At 40.1% G+C, this 15,679-nt stretch overlaps 1 protein-coding gene and 1 pseudogene across 1 annotated transcript in view; one reads left to right on the forward strand and one right to left on the reverse strand.

Annotated features, from left to right (window-relative positions):
* Nucleotides 1-15,679, reverse strand: part of LOC144288159 (uncharacterized) — a 208,967-nt gene that overhangs the window by 176,872 nt on the left and 16,416 nt on the right. The gene's annotated exons all lie outside the window — the stretch shown is intronic.
* On the forward strand, nt 6,767-7,884 carry LOC144287579 (L-lactate dehydrogenase A chain pseudogene; annotated as a pseudogene).

A 15,679-nucleotide genomic window follows, 5' to 3' on the forward strand; every position in this document is an offset into this window, starting at 1 on the left:
AGCAAAACTATCAGTCATGAAATGGGGAAATGTTGTAAGCCTAACGCTTTAAACACGAAAAGATAAGCTTATTATTGGCAAGGTTTTGTAGTCATTGGGGTTTTTTTAATCCAATCAGATACACAGGGAAATATAAGTGCACCTAGAACTGCCCAGAGAGGGTTGCAGGGGCCCAAGGAGTCTTCCTTATGAGTAGGGTAGAAGGGAAAAAATGGAAAACAGGCTGTCCCGGTGCTCACAACCCTTTAGCCATATACACACTCTGCTGAGGATTCACTCCAATGTGAAAATTAGAAATCTTCTGTCCAGCAATCAAAAGTGAATTGTTGGGATGCCTGGTGGCTCAGTGGTTGAGCATCTGCCTTCAGCCCAAGGCGTGATCCCGGGGTTCTGGGATTGAGTCCCACATCGGGCTCCCCACAGGGAGCCTGCTTCTCCCTCTGCCTGTGTCTCTTCTTCTCTCTGTCTCTCATGAATAAATAAATAAAATCTTTTAAAAAGAAAAAAGTGAAATGCTTGTGTTCAGCCACCCCAGGTATGCCAGACAAATGAAAAGTAATCCAGTGTCACTTTGCTGCCCATGGCAAAACTACTAACTGCATCCTCAACCAACAACAAAGATGTTCATCAAGGTAAGGCTGTCCCAAGCCAGCAGGTAAAAGTAAAGGAAAAAAAATAAGTTCCGAAATGTAGTTTAGAAGGAAACTGCTACCTGAATCAATCAATCAATCAATCAATAAAAATCCACTCTGAACAGAGAAAAGCACCAAAAGGTGGGGCACAAAGTCTTGAAAAACAGACTGGTTTCAAGGTTCAAGGATTCAAACCATTTGATTGTGATCCTATAGAAGTACCAGTAAAGAACTTTCTGATCTCTCCCCCACAATAGTCTGCCTATTGCATTTCAACCACCAACTACTTTGTTCTTTTCAGTGTTTTTATTCCTCCAATATGACTATGATTTACATGTGCATGCATCTTCCTAAATATATTCTGGGGGTTAAAAAGACATCATCACCACAGCTACAAATCAGATTCAAGGCCACTCCTTTCACTCCGTGTATAAAGGAAAGAGCATGAAACATGAGCAAAGGGTCACTAACCCTTATGAATCCAGAAGCCAAATAAACAGAAGGAATTTAATGTCAGTTGGAAATAACAGAATATTAAATCAACCATAACAGCATATATTATAAAGTTATAAATATATATGCAGTAACTTCTAGAAAAGAGATACTATAATTTACATTTTATTACACAAATGCTTATTTCAAAATCGCTGAGCTGAAACTAAATCAGCTCTTCAATATGGCTAAGTGGTTGTTCTCGGTTTGGGGTGAAATTTTGTTATAAGAACAAGTATAAATATTTCAATGCATTTTCTTTAATTGCATGGGTCCCCTAACCAAGAAGGATTTAAAGAATTGGTACAATACACTGACAATTTACCTGCAGTAAGCCTTCAAGAAAATGTTAGGAGTTTGGTAAAAGAGTCTTAAGTATTAGAATTTTGAAGTGTTTTCAGAAGACCCAGTTTAGATCTGGGATAACATCCAGAACCAGAGCACCACTCTCCACTAGCCACATCAAGAAAAGGGCATAAAGTCAGGGCAAAGGCAGCAAGACCCCACACGGGGCACATTCTCAGAGGGAGGACACGTGTACAGAAGTTAAGAACACAGTCTTTTCAGGAAGATGAACTGAGAAGTCAGCTTGCACAAAGACTAGTTTATCTTCTAATCTTAATTTCTTCATCTGCAACATGGGACCATTGGCAAAACCACCCTTCTAAGGATACCCAAGGTGTCCATACAACCAACCGAATTAGATGGGCACTTCTGCAGGCTGGATCTCTCAGCTTCATTCAACATAGCTAAGACTGTCTCCTTTTGGGAACAACTTCCCCCCAACCTTTGTAGAAAGGAGGTATTATCCTGTCTCCATATTCCTACTTTGCTTCCCAGTGGGATGAGCCGGTCTTTCCTGTAAGTATATAACTTCCATTGGAGCACACTTACTGGGAAGCAAGGGCACCAGTGTAAAAGGCAACCTCTCATGCATGCCACAGTCCCCTGACACCTATGGCAGCTCCCAAGTGAAATACATGCTTCCCAGTGCTAGTGCCCAAGTGCTAAACCTCTCACCCCCACCTCTATCCCCAGGCAGGGCCTCTGCACAGGAAAGATGCCCACCACCGGTTCTTCTTCTTTGCTCTTCCTCTTTCCTCCTCTCTCCACTCATCCCTGGTACTTTTTCTCTCCCCTACCCTCTGCATTTGACATTTGACTAGATGGTTGAGGTAGGACTGCGGTTTGTTTGTTGTAAGTTTTGCTAAAGCCAGAAATCAAGGGTATCTTCTTGATTCCTCCTCATTTTTATCCCAGGCCACAATCAATCAACACACACTTGTGCTCATTCTGTGTTTATACTAATCTTGACTCCAACCACCCCTCTTGATCTCCACAGCTACCACCCCCCTCCCACCATCACCATCATCATACTCATTGAACCATGAAATAGAATAGATCCTGTGATGGTTAATTTTATGTCAGCTTAGTAGGCTATAGTGCCCAGATGTTTGGTCAGACACTGGGTCTAAATGTTGCCATGAAGATGTTTTTTATAGATAATTAACATTTAAATCACTAGACTTTGCCTAAAGCATGTTACCCTCCATAGCGCAGGTGGGCCTCTCCAGACAATTGAAGGGCTTCAGCGGAAAGGCTGAGGTCCCCAGAGAAGAAGGAATTTGGATGCGCTGCGACATCAGCTCTTGCTGGGATTTCCAACCCACAGGTCTGCCCTGCAAGTTTCAGACTCTCTAGCCCATACCATCACCGATCCATTTCTAAAAATTAATCTGTTTGTGCCCAGATGGATATTCATATCCTATTGCTTCTCTCTCTCCAGATAACCCTGACTAGCCTGACACAGTCCCCGAAATGGCTTCCTCGCCCCAGCTTTCCTACCCATCTCTACATGGTAGGCAAAATGCCCATTCTCAAAGCACATATTACATTACTTATGTCTTTTTTTTCAGTTTAAAACAGATCTGTGGCTTCCCATTGCACTTAGAAAAAAAAAATACGGAATCCTTCAAAGGCCCTGCAAATCTCAACATAATCTGATCTATCCTCTGGACACTCATCTCAACATCTGGCCACCTGAGGTACTCCAGATGGGCCTTTTCTTCTGTTTCTCAAATGTGCTGTGCTCCTTCTTATCTCAGAAGCGTTCCCCTCTGCCCGGAGCTCACTTCCTAACCCTCCTCATGGAGCTTCCTCTAAATTATCCTCAACTGGCATTCCTCCCTGACCCCCAGAAATAATAATGACAGCTAAAGGTCTACCCTGTGCCTGTCCTAATCACCTTGCATATACGAATTCATTTAATCCTTACAAAAACTCCACTAAGAAGATATTACTAGTATCACCGTTTTCCAGATGAAGAAAGTGAGGCACCAAAAGTTTAATAATGTGTGCCCAAAACACACAGGTGAGCTGGGATTTGAATCCAGACATTGGCTCCAGAGTCTGTGAACCTCACCAGTGGGATAATCTTCCCCTGGGCAAAATCATGCTTTTATTTTCCCTCATAATTACAATTATTTATTGTAATTCATAGCAGGTATGTACAATGTTTGATCAATTTCTACCTCCCACCACTATCCTATCAAGTAACATGAGGTCAGAGACCCTACTTAATTTTTTTTATTTTTTTATTGGTGTTCAATTTGCCAACATATAGCATAACACCCAGTGCTCATCCCACCAAGTGCCCCCCCTCAGTGCCCATCACCTAGTCACCCCAACCCCCCATCCACCTCCCTTTCTACTACCTCTTGTTCATTTCCCAGAGTTAGGTGTCTCTCATGTCTTGTCACCCTCACTGATATTTTCACTCATTTTCTCTCCTTTCCCCTTTATTCCCTTTCACTAATTTTTATATTCCCCAAATGAATGAAACCATATAATGTTTGTCCTTTTCTGATTGAATTGTTTCACTCAGCACCATACCGTCCAGTTCCATCCACGTCGAAGCAAATGGTGAGAGACCCTACTTATTTGTTCACTTGTGTACCCACTTCAGTGTTTAGGATATATTTGCTCTCAGTTAATATTTGTGGTTGCATATCTTCATCCTTCCTTTCCCTAGCTTGTCATTTATAGGTAGCAAATCATCAAAACTCATCCTCAGCACTTGCAATCAGAGAGGGATAATAGTGGGGGTCCAGATGAAGAATTGTACTAAAATCCTCACTATCTGACCTTGGCTCTGTTTTTGTGTCAGCTGTGCTCAATGCATGGAACGGATTCCATAGCAACACAGACATCTGTGGGATAAGATTTGAAAATTCCCTAACCCTCAAAATTTTGCCCACCATCTACTTGAAATACAAGCATTAGAGATGCTATTGCTTATCATCTCTCATTAGAACTCAAATAGCACCTGGAAGCTGAGAGCTGGCAGTCATTATTAGTTAATATCCCAGGTAGGATCATAGGACAGATAGCCCCCTGGTAATGCAACACTGTATAGGGGTCTCCACACCAGATGGGCCTGGGACCTGGAGGTGGGTCACCAGAAGTAGAGAGGAAGAGAACTCTAAGTAGAGCTGAGAGGACTCAAAGCTAATTGTGCCTTCGCCACAATGTTCAGGTGCTGCCAAGTAGGCCCAACAAGAGCTGCCTTGATAAGTGTTATAAATGTTTCCTAGGGTTTACAGAAAATCTCTAATTTTTAGTTTCATCTGATACCGTATCCATGCAACAAGGAAGCCACCCAATTTAAAAAGTGAGAAATTTAGTTAATCAAGGAGTTGTTTTTGCCTTCGAGACACCAAACTGGTTTAGCTGATTCTTCACTGATTTAATGACAAGTGCTGGGTCATGGAGCTGCAATCCAATTAAACATTGTTTCTTTCTGCCTCCCCCCTACTGAGGACACTGGAAGACTATTCAATACATATTAGGTTTAAATTGGGAAAATTTGGATGATAGCCATTTAAAAAAAAATTCAAAAGAAATTAGGTATTCTCTTCCCACTTCTCAAATTTGTACCATCCCCTTTAAATGGTACTATGCTAACATTTCAAGACAGACACTTATAAACTTACTTTACATTCAAACTGTTTCAGGAAGGAAGTATTGACCTTGTAATGACTAAACTGATGCCCTTTTAGAGAAAGGGGAAGAGCCCAATTTGTTTTCAGAATAGTGTCAGAGTCCTGAACCCACCCTATAATCCTAGAAACACAAGTAGTTAAAATTCTTTGAGGTTTAATTTAGATGGAAAGTCATATGCAATTAGGTTGTACTTACTAATGGGTAAAATAGGGCAAGAAGCTGTCTCCAAGAATCTTCTAGGAATGTCCTAGTAGTAGATGACTCAATGTCGTAGCAATTGTTTTTCATATGGGGACAAGCCTTCAAAAAGTGAGATTTTGATTACCTTTCCTTAACACAACAATCATAGTTCAGTAAAAAGAAGTCTAGATGTGTTGTCAGACCTGGCTTCTTGGTCCAATCCAATCAACTCTGGCTGGGTGATCTTGGAATCATCCCTATATTTCTCAAAAGTTCAAGGGGGAGAATTTTAGGAAGTAAAGGGATGATTAGCAGACACACTTATTTGACTACTTTTATAGAGCAGAACAATAAAATGTTCCTGATTCTAGTTCCATGTGCAAAATCTCCAAGATGAAACACAATACACAAAACACAATACAAACACAATACAATACAAACAAAATTACACCCAGGCCACCAGGGAAAGTACCATGAGACTTTCAGAGAAGAACACCCAACACAACTGATCCTCCAAACCCTGCTGCCCGCATCACCGTTCTGATTGGACTCACTGGCCAAATCAGCTTGTTTAAATCACCACTTCCATTGCTCTGCACGCTAGAACAAAAAGTAACTTTGCAAAAAAATAAGGTTTAAGTTCTTCCCTGTGGTGTTCAGCTGCCTAACCGTCCTCCTTATTCACTAAATGTTGGGATCGCTTTTACTATTTTTGTTAGCTAACATTTATTGAGTGACTACTGTGTGGCTGGCACAATGCTAAGTACTTTGCATTCAGGCTTCTCCAAGGAAAAGATCATTTAGATTCAATATACAGAGCAGGACTTTATGTTATAGTGGCTATCGATTAAATTTATTGAGAATAAAAGAAAATAAAGACAGAGCGATTCGTGATCATATTTTTTCCCTAAGCTTTCTTTAAGCCATAATCTATCAATCTTTCTATGATTCCAGATTGAAATTAAAGAGAAAAAATGTTTAAATATGTTAAACACATAATAATTTTGGGAACTTCATATGAAATTTTCATGTGGTAAAATCTCCCAATACAGTTGTAGGAGGTGAGATTCCACATTAAAATATACCGAGTGACAGAACAGCTTTGAATATTGGAAGCATTTATGTTACAGATTGGCATTAAAACTTGGGTGACTGACTGATCCTGAAGTTCTCATCAAGAGTTCCAGAAGGTTTCTATGAAGTTTCCTAGGCTGAGAAACTTTTAGGATTTTAAAACAGAATTTGTTGTCTCATCATTTTCCCTGACAATCTTCTTACATGCTGTTTCCAAATAGATGAACAAATCATTTCACACAATGGCAAATGGCGAAGTTGTACTTCTGGAAAGATACAAACATCAATTTCACAAGTATTTGATTTAAAAAAAAAAAATCCGTTATTGGTGTGTCGGAGCCACTGCGGCCAAGTCCCGACCTGACCCCACCACCACCTGCAGCCCGACATGCACTCCCGATTCCTTTTGGTTCTAAGTCCAAAATGGCAATTCTCAAGGATCAGCTGACTCAGAATCTTCTTAAGGAAGACCATATCCCCCAGAATAAGATTACAGTTGTTGAGGTTGGTGCTGTTGGCTTGGCCTGTGCCATCAGTATCTTAATGAAGGACTTGGCAGGTGAACTCGCTCTTGTTAATGTCATGGAAGACAAATTGAAGGGAGAGATGATGGATCTCCAGCACGGCAGCCTTTTCCTTAGAACACTAAAAATTGTCTCTTGCAAGGACTATAACGTGACTGCAAACTCCAAGCTGGTTATTATCACGGCTGGGCCACGTCAGCAAGAGGGAGAAAGTTGTCTTAATTTGGCCCAGCATAACGTGAACATCTTTAAGTTCATCATTCCTAATATTGTCAAATACAGCCCAAATTGCAAGTTGCTTGTTGTTTCCAGTCCAGTGGATATCTTGACCTATGTGGCTTGGAAGATAAGTGGCTTTCCCAAAACCCACGTTTTTGGAAGTGGTTGCAATCTGGATTCAGCCCGGTTCCGTTACCTAATGGGGGAAAGGCTGGGAGTTCACCCATTAAGCTGTCATGGGTGGGTCCTTGGAGAGCATGGAGACGCCAGTGTGCCTGTACGGAGTGGAGGAAATGTTGCTGGTGTCTCTCTGAAGAATCCGCACCCTGACTTAGCCACTGATGCAGATAAGGAACAGTGGAAAGAGGGTCACAAACAGGTGGTTGACAGTGCCTACGAGGTGATCAAACTGAAAGGCTACACTTCCTGGCCCATTGGACTGTCCGTGGCATATTCGGCAGAAAGGATAATGAAGAATCTTAGGTGGGTGCATCCAATTTCCACCACGATTAAGGGTCTCTATGGAATAAAAGAGGACGTCTTCCTTAGTGTTCCTTGCATCTTGGGACAGAATGGAATCTCTGATGTCGTGAAGGGGACTCTGACTCCTGAGGAAGAGGCCCGTTTGAAGAAGAGTGCAGATACACTTTGGGGGATCCAAAAGGAGCTGCAGTTTTAAAATTTTCTAATGTACCGCATCATTGTCTAGACTACAAGATTTTAGTTGGAGGCTGTGCATGTTGTCCTTATTATCTGACCTGTTACTCAAGTAGTAATATTAAAATGACCTAAGAAAAACATGAGTTTCCTAAAGTTATAAATGGGAGTGGTTCACAAAACCCTGGAGCTATATCCTGATGCTGAATGATATGTGTCTTGGGGAGTCCTAAATTGGTTAACATAACATAGTTCTACCCTCTTGGAGGCACCACTGCCAATGTCATGTATGCTGCAGTTCCCCTCAAGCCAGATGTGTATTTACTTGTTCTGTACCTTCTGATTCCTTCACCCCAACACTCAACATGCCTGGTCCATCTTTTTTTCTTCAGTCACATCCTGGGATCCAATGTATAAATTCAATATTGGGGCGGCCCTGGTGGCTCAGCGGTTTAGCGCTGCCTTCAGCCCAGGGCCTGATCCTGGAGACCTGGGATCGAGTCCCATGTCGGGCTCCCTGCACGGAGCCTGCTTCTCCCTCTGTCTGTGTCTCTACCTCTTTCTCTCTCCCTGTCTCTCATGAATAAATAATAAAATCTTTAAAAAAAATCCATCCTTCTAAAAAAACTAAAATAAAAAATAAATAAATTCAATATTGCATATATTGTGCATAACTCTTCTAACGGATCTTCTTTTGTGTACTATATATGTCAGAATATAATATACATCGCCATATAATGTAGAAAGACAATGCAACCAACTTTCTGTCATACCAACTAAAATACCAAATAAATTTTGAACAGTGGGGAAAAAAAATCCACTAATGATTGGACTTGATTCACATATGTGTCAGCAGCCTGAAAACATTGTTCCCATTTCTTTACTTTTCTTTGGGAAGTATTGCATTCACAGACGCAAGTAAGGGAGGAATTTAAGTGACTAACTGAAATTATTTGAAAGGGAAAAAAAAATACAGTCCAAAGAAGTGAAACCCTCTTCACTTAGTAAAATCCTACCTGGTGTCCTGGTGCCTCTATTTTCATACCAAAACTCATCTTTATTTTCTTTTTTTGCCCACTTCCTTATCCACTGGGCCCATCCACATTTTGCCTGTTATAAATGAGTATCTATAATTCTGTAGATTTTGTTCTCAAATATTTGCTGATTCCTCCAATGGGAGAATTTTGTTTCCTGTTCCTCTAATATCAGGCCTGGCCATGTGGCTTGCTTTTATCCATAAAAGATGATGAAAATCATGGTGCTATTTCCAAGTTAAGGCCATAAGAATGACCCCATGTTATGACTATAAGTCTTTTCCCTTGGTAGGAGCACAACCATGTCCCAAGTAGGGGCAGTTCCTTGAGCTGGATCCTGGACAGAATAAAAGCGTAGAGTGGTCGGTCGGTCACCAGTAACACAAATGAGAAATAAACTTTCTTCATTGTTCTAAGCCATGAAATTCAGGAATTGTTAACGCAGCATTCCTTAGCCTGTAATTGAATGATATAATCAATTGTCTTCACATTTGAACTACATATCTCCATAATAATTTTGAGAAACTATGGATCTCCTCTAAATTATCTGTTGACATCTAAAATTTCCCATCTTATGTCCATCTTATGTCCATGTGCAAAAGTTGTCATTTTGATTTTTGTAAATTGTACATCTTTATAAAATTTTTGAAGGTTTATATAAAATCCTTCTATCACTCTTTATTTTGCCCAAAATGGATAGAATATCATTATTATAAGACCTACTGCCATATATTTTGAAAATACATAAACAAGTTTTCTCTGACAGTTGGAAAATTTGCATCATTCCTTTGTGTGTGTGTCTCCTTTCCTTCTAACGTGAACACAGTCCGGTGCCAGGTAGGAGTGGCTCCTTCGCCTGGATCCTGGAGTGCAGAGAGCATGGAATATGTTCTCTTTACTTTTCTTTGGGAAGTATTGCCTTCACAGATGCAAGTAAGGGATAGAAAAAAATTTCATCACCCTTTCTACCCTTGTTTACAATATACGTGAGTTCAGAACACTGCCACAGAAGCCAAAGCACCCTGTTTCGAATGTCACAATTTGTACTCCATAGAAATGTGTAAAAGAGAAAGACACAAAACCCATAGCAGATGCATGAAGTTTTGATTAATGGAGGCATCATCAATACTGCTGTGTCATTTGACTGGAGATTTTCACACCTCCAAACAATTCCCTCTGCTAGGATTTCAGATGTGCAAAAGTATGACTTCCTTTGAGAAAGTGGTGAAAGGCAAATGTGAGAAGAAAGGTGGAAGAGCAGAACCCACACAATTTCCTGAATTGCAGACACTTTTCCAGGCCAATCAATTTGAGAAAAGAGTACATATGCCTACATAAAAGACTATGTATGGACACTGCAGGTATGAAAATTGATGCTTTTCACACTCTTTGTGCCCACTGTCCCTTTTGGAAAAGTCTCCTATTCCCCATCAGATTCCTAGACCCTGATTTGAAGACTGTTACTGCAGACTCAAGGCAATTGAGAAATCTAATTGGCAACGCTTGAGAAATAAGGTATTTTATCCTCTAACATTTGTATTGCTGCATAACAAACCTAGCAGCAGCAAACAACACACATCTATTGTGCCATAGTTACCATGAGTCAGGAGTCTGAACCCAACCTAGCTGAGTCCTCAGGTCAGGGTCTCACAGGTCTGCAATCATGGTGTCAGCCAGGGCTACAATTTTATCTGAGGTTCAAGCTCCTCTTCCAACCTCACTGGTTGTTGACCCCATTAGGGTCCCCGGGATTATAAGATAGAGCTCCTCAACTCCTAGCAGCTGCCCACCATTCCCTGCCATATAACTCTCTTCCCAACACGTCAGTTTGTCTGTTTAAGGCCAACAGGAGAATGTTTGTGCTGCAGCTTTTATCTCTGACCTCTAGACCCATTTTTAAAGCACTCAACTGATTGGATCAGACCCACCAAATCAATCTTGCATTTGGTTAACTTAAATCCAGCTACTGCAGGGAGCTTGATTCCATCTGTAAGATCTCTTTGCCTTTGCTATCTGATGTAGCATAATCAAGGAAGTGATATCCCATCATTTTTGCCGTAGTCTATTGTTTAGAAGTAAGTTAAAAGACCCACCCACAGTCAAAGGGAGATTTTACAAAGGCAGGGCTCATTGGAAGTTATCTTAGAATTTTGCCTACCATTCTAAGCCGAAAATAGCACTAGCCTTATGAGTATAACAACTGTGGGGTGTTTTAGGTTTAGAATATAAGTCAGGCAAAGACAAATACCATATGATCTCACTTATATGTGGAATCTAAAAAACAAAATAAATGAACAAACAAAACAAAACCAGACTTTTAAATACGGGGCAGTGTGGCTGGGGGGGGGGATGCTGCCATAGGGAAGGTGGGTGGGGAAGATAAACAAAACATTAAAAGATACAAACTTCCAGTTATAAAATAAATAAGTCACAAAAATGAAAAACACAGCATTGGGAATATAATCCATAATGTGGTAATAACATTGTATGGTGACAGATGGTGACTACACTTACCCTGGTGAGCACTGAGTAATGTATAGAAACGTCAAATCAATATTTTGTATACCTGAAACTAATATAACACTGTATGTTAATCATACTGGAATTTTTTAAAAAGCTTTAAAAATGTAAAAGGACAGTCCCTATGATACTCAATATTTAATGATCCTTAGAAAGATGACCAAGGAAATTATTTTAAAACATAGATGTCTCAGTCCCCACTGCAGAGATTCTGATTCCGTAGGCAAAGAATCAGTCAGAAATCTGCATTTTAAATAACTTTTCCCTGATGATTCCAGCACAAGTGCTGAGCACACACCGAAAATCACTGATATAGTGCTGCCATAATTAAAGAATGGCTTAAATTTTCCCAAGGCTCTGCAGTTTGGTCCAGAGAATTCCTCCAAGTGTGGTTAGCCCCTCTCTTTCATAAAAGCTGTATTTCACAGGCTCCACTTCTCTGCCTAGTACCTAGCATATTGAGAAACTTTTATATAGTCCCAGAAAATACCCTCCACCTAGGTAAAGTCCCTCTCACAAAACTAAGCTGATAGCCTTATCTCCAGTGTAAACCATATATTTTAAAAAATATCTTAATAGCATGGAATGGATATAAATCTGGCTATTTCTCCATCTACAGTTTCTGCTATTCTTTTTTTTAATTTTTTTAATTGGAGTTCAATTTGCCAACATAGAGCATATCACCCAGTGCTCATCCAGTCAAGTGCCCTCCTCGGTGCCCATCACCCATTCACTCCAACCCCCTGCCCACCTCCCCTTCCCCTACCCCTTGTTTGTCTACCATTCTTAAGAGAATAAGAAAAATTAAAAGCCCCATTCTCCCTCCAGGGGTCCAGGATCTTCCCTCAGGCTGCAACCCCATCTCCCTGGCACATTCCCTGTTGGGTCCCTTGCTGAAGGTAGAGGCTCCTCTACCTGGGATAGGAAGAGGGTGAGAAGGGAGTGATGGCCCAGACAAGGTGTCTCCCTCCTCATAGACTCCGCCCAATCAAAGGTCCAAGGCGGTGTGCCAAGTCAGCATGGGTTAGGCTGGGCTGTGACACCTTCCAGCATCAGATCTTTTCCAAGGAGGAAAACACTGAAAGCGTTCTAGAAATCAGTGAGGGTATCACAACATTTGCTACAGACACCCAAAGGGATGTAAGGGGTCAGGTGGACAAGTCACAGGGAGCAAACCCATGGTACTCGGCTCACTCACGGAGGGCTTATCAGGACAGTGCGTACTCCAGGCATTGTCGCAGTCCTCCACTTTCTGCACCAGAGAAAAAGAGAAAAGGCTTCCTCCCAGCCTAACCTTGCCCCTTCATGACCAGCCAATCAAGCACACCATACTCCTCTCAGTAGAGGATCACTTGTGATAAATAACGGGTGTTTTAGAGATTGCTCCTTAGTCCCTCTTAACCCAAAAATTCCCCCAGCCATTGGAGTTCTCCTGTACAACTTGACCTTGACTTCCAAGGAAAGATTCTCACACTGAGAAAAAGAGGCAAGTCAAGACTGTCTGCAAATACAGCTCTTAGGAAGCAGGGAGTAATGTACGTAGCTCAGTCATCACGTGGCAACCTAGAGAAGAGAGGTAAAAGAAAGAAACCAAAATCCATAGTCTCACAAGACCCTGGCAAACTATTTAGTTGGTAAAATTCGTCTGTGCTATTCCAACCTCCCAGGTCCTATCTGCACACTGTACCTGCCATCACATCTTCCTTGTAGGCCCGTTCCAACCTGTCTCAGATTTCAGAATACAGCCTTGAGTTCTTTTCCTTGCAAAACAAGTTCTCAGTAAAGAATCAGAAAGTCATAAGGGGAAAAGAAAGGTGAGAAGTAAACCAAGAAACAGACTCTTAAATATAGAGAACAAACTGATATTTCTTTTTTGGCGGGGGGGCAAGGCAGTGTTAAATAGGTGATAGGGATTAAGGAGGGCATTGTCCTGATGAGCACCGGGTGATGTATGGAAGTGCTGAATCATTATACTGTACACCTGAAACTAATATCACACTATATGTTACCTAACTGGAATTTTAATTTTAAAAAGGAAGAAACATCAAAAAAATAAAAATGAACCAGAGAGTCATATATATGATCTTAGACAACAGGTTAAATTATTATTGTTTTTCACTTTAAAAAGATGTAAATTTTGTTTTAAGATACCTTTATGGTGAAAATTAAATCATTAGTCAGAGGACAAGACAGACTTGTTATTGTAGGATTTTTTTTTTAAGGAAAAGCAAAAAAAATTCCAAAATCATTGCACATAGGCGGTCCTGTGGACTTCGGGCTTTATAAATATTTAAAAGGAAAATACCATGATTTCCCAGTGGTATTTCCTCCAGTCACTGTCGTTCTTTGAAAGATAATATCCAGAATCCCTCTTTCAGCTCCAACAGGTAAACAGCTTAGCAGTTGTCACTCCCGCCCTTACAATAAGAAAAAGCTGAATAAACTTAATATATATCTGTGCACAGGATTTTGTGTGCACAAAGTTTTTAAACAAGTTGGTCAATACCTAGGAGCGCAACTGCTGGCTGGTTACAGTAAGACAATCATATTCGGGCTTGTAGGAAACTGCCAAACTGTCTTCCAAAGTGCTGTTACCATTTTGCATCCCTCCCAACAATGAGTGAGAATATCCGTTGTTCTGTATCCTACTTAGCAATTAGTATTTTCTTTTTTTCTTTTTTTTTTTTTTTTTTTGGATTTTAGCTACTCTAACAGGTTTGTAGTGGTATCTCATTATTGTTTTGTGTTTCCCTCATAACATATGATGTTGAGCACCTTTTAATGTGCCCATTTGCCATCTGTCCATCTTTTTTGGTGAGGTATCTGTTCACATCTTTTACCTACTTTTTAAAATTGGAATGTTCGTTGTTTTACCACTAAATTTTAAGAGTTCTTTGTATATTTCAGATAGAAACCCTTCATCAGATATATTTTGCAAATATCATTTTCCTTCTGTCTGATGAGCTTCTTTAAATATTTCTTGCAGGGTAGATCTGCTAGCAATGAAATCTTTCAGTTTTTATTTGTTGAAGAAAGCCTTCATTCCTCTTGAATATCAAATTTTAGTTTGCTTTTTTTCTTTTAATGCTTTAAATAGCTTTTCTCTTTCTTCTTGCTTGCATGATTTCTGATAAGTCCACTGTAGTTCTTATTCCTGTTCCTCTATAGATAAGGTATTTTTTTCCTCTGACTTCTTCCAAGATATTCTCTTTGCTTTGGCCTTTCTACAGTTTGATCATGATATACCTAGGTATATATATATATATTTTTATTTTTATCTTGCTTGGTGGTTTTGAACTTTCAGGATTTGTGGATTGCAGTCTGTCCTAATTTTGGAAAATTCTCATACATTATTTCTTCAGGAATTTCTTTTGCCTGGTCTCTCTTCCTTTTCCTCCCGGTATTCCAATTCCATGAATGATACATCTTTTGAGATTTCTCACAATTTTCGGAATTTTAGATTTTGTTTCAGCGTTTTGTTGTTGTTGTTGTTGTTGTTGTTGTTGTTGTTGTTTTAATGTTAGTTTGGGAAATTTGCATTCACATATCTTCAAGCTTATGGACTCTTTCTGTGGCTCGGTCAAGCCTACTGAGGAGCCTTCAAAGGATGAAGGTATTCATCCTTTCTATTACAGTCTTTAATCTCTAGAATTTCCTTTTGATTCCTTAGGGTTTCCATTTCTCTGCTTACAATAATCATCTGTTCTTCCATCTTGCCTACTTTTTCCCATTAGAACTCTTAACATATTAGTCATAATTAGTCTCAATTCCCTGACAACTTCAACAACCTGTCATATCTGATTCTGTTTCTGATAATTGCTTTGTCTTTTCAAACTGTGATTTTTTCTTACTTTTTTTAAAGATTTTATTTATTTATCCATGAGAGATACAGAGAAAGAGTCAGAGACACAGGAGAGGGAGAAGCAGGTTCCTTGCAGAGAGCCTAATGTAGGACTGGATCCCAGACCTAGGATCATGACTTGAGCCAAAGATAGACGCTCAACCCCTGAGCCACCCAGGCATCCCTTTTTTCTTACTTTTTGACATGACTTGAATTTTTTTTCTGAAAGCCAGATATATTGTATTGGGTACTAGAAACTAAGGTAAATAACCTTTTAGTATGGGAATTTATGTTAATCTGGCCAGAGGTTGGGCTATTATTCACTGTAGTTCTAACTGTCAGAGGATTCAAATTCCTCTAGTGTCCTTGTTTGTCTCACTTGTTGACTTTGGGGAAGATCCCTAAGTATAACTTCTCAGAGAGAAACCATATCTTGTATCTCCTTCAACTATAATCCAGTTATTATACAGGATCTCTGTTTGTGTGGTTATAAGGGACAAAGGA

The sequence above is a fragment of the Canis aureus genome, chromosome 17 (genome assembly GCF_053574225.1).
Source record: "Canis aureus isolate CA01 chromosome 17, VMU_Caureus_v.1.0, whole genome shotgun sequence".
Classification (NCBI taxonomy): Eukaryota; Metazoa; Chordata; class Mammalia; order Carnivora; family Canidae; genus Canis; species Canis aureus.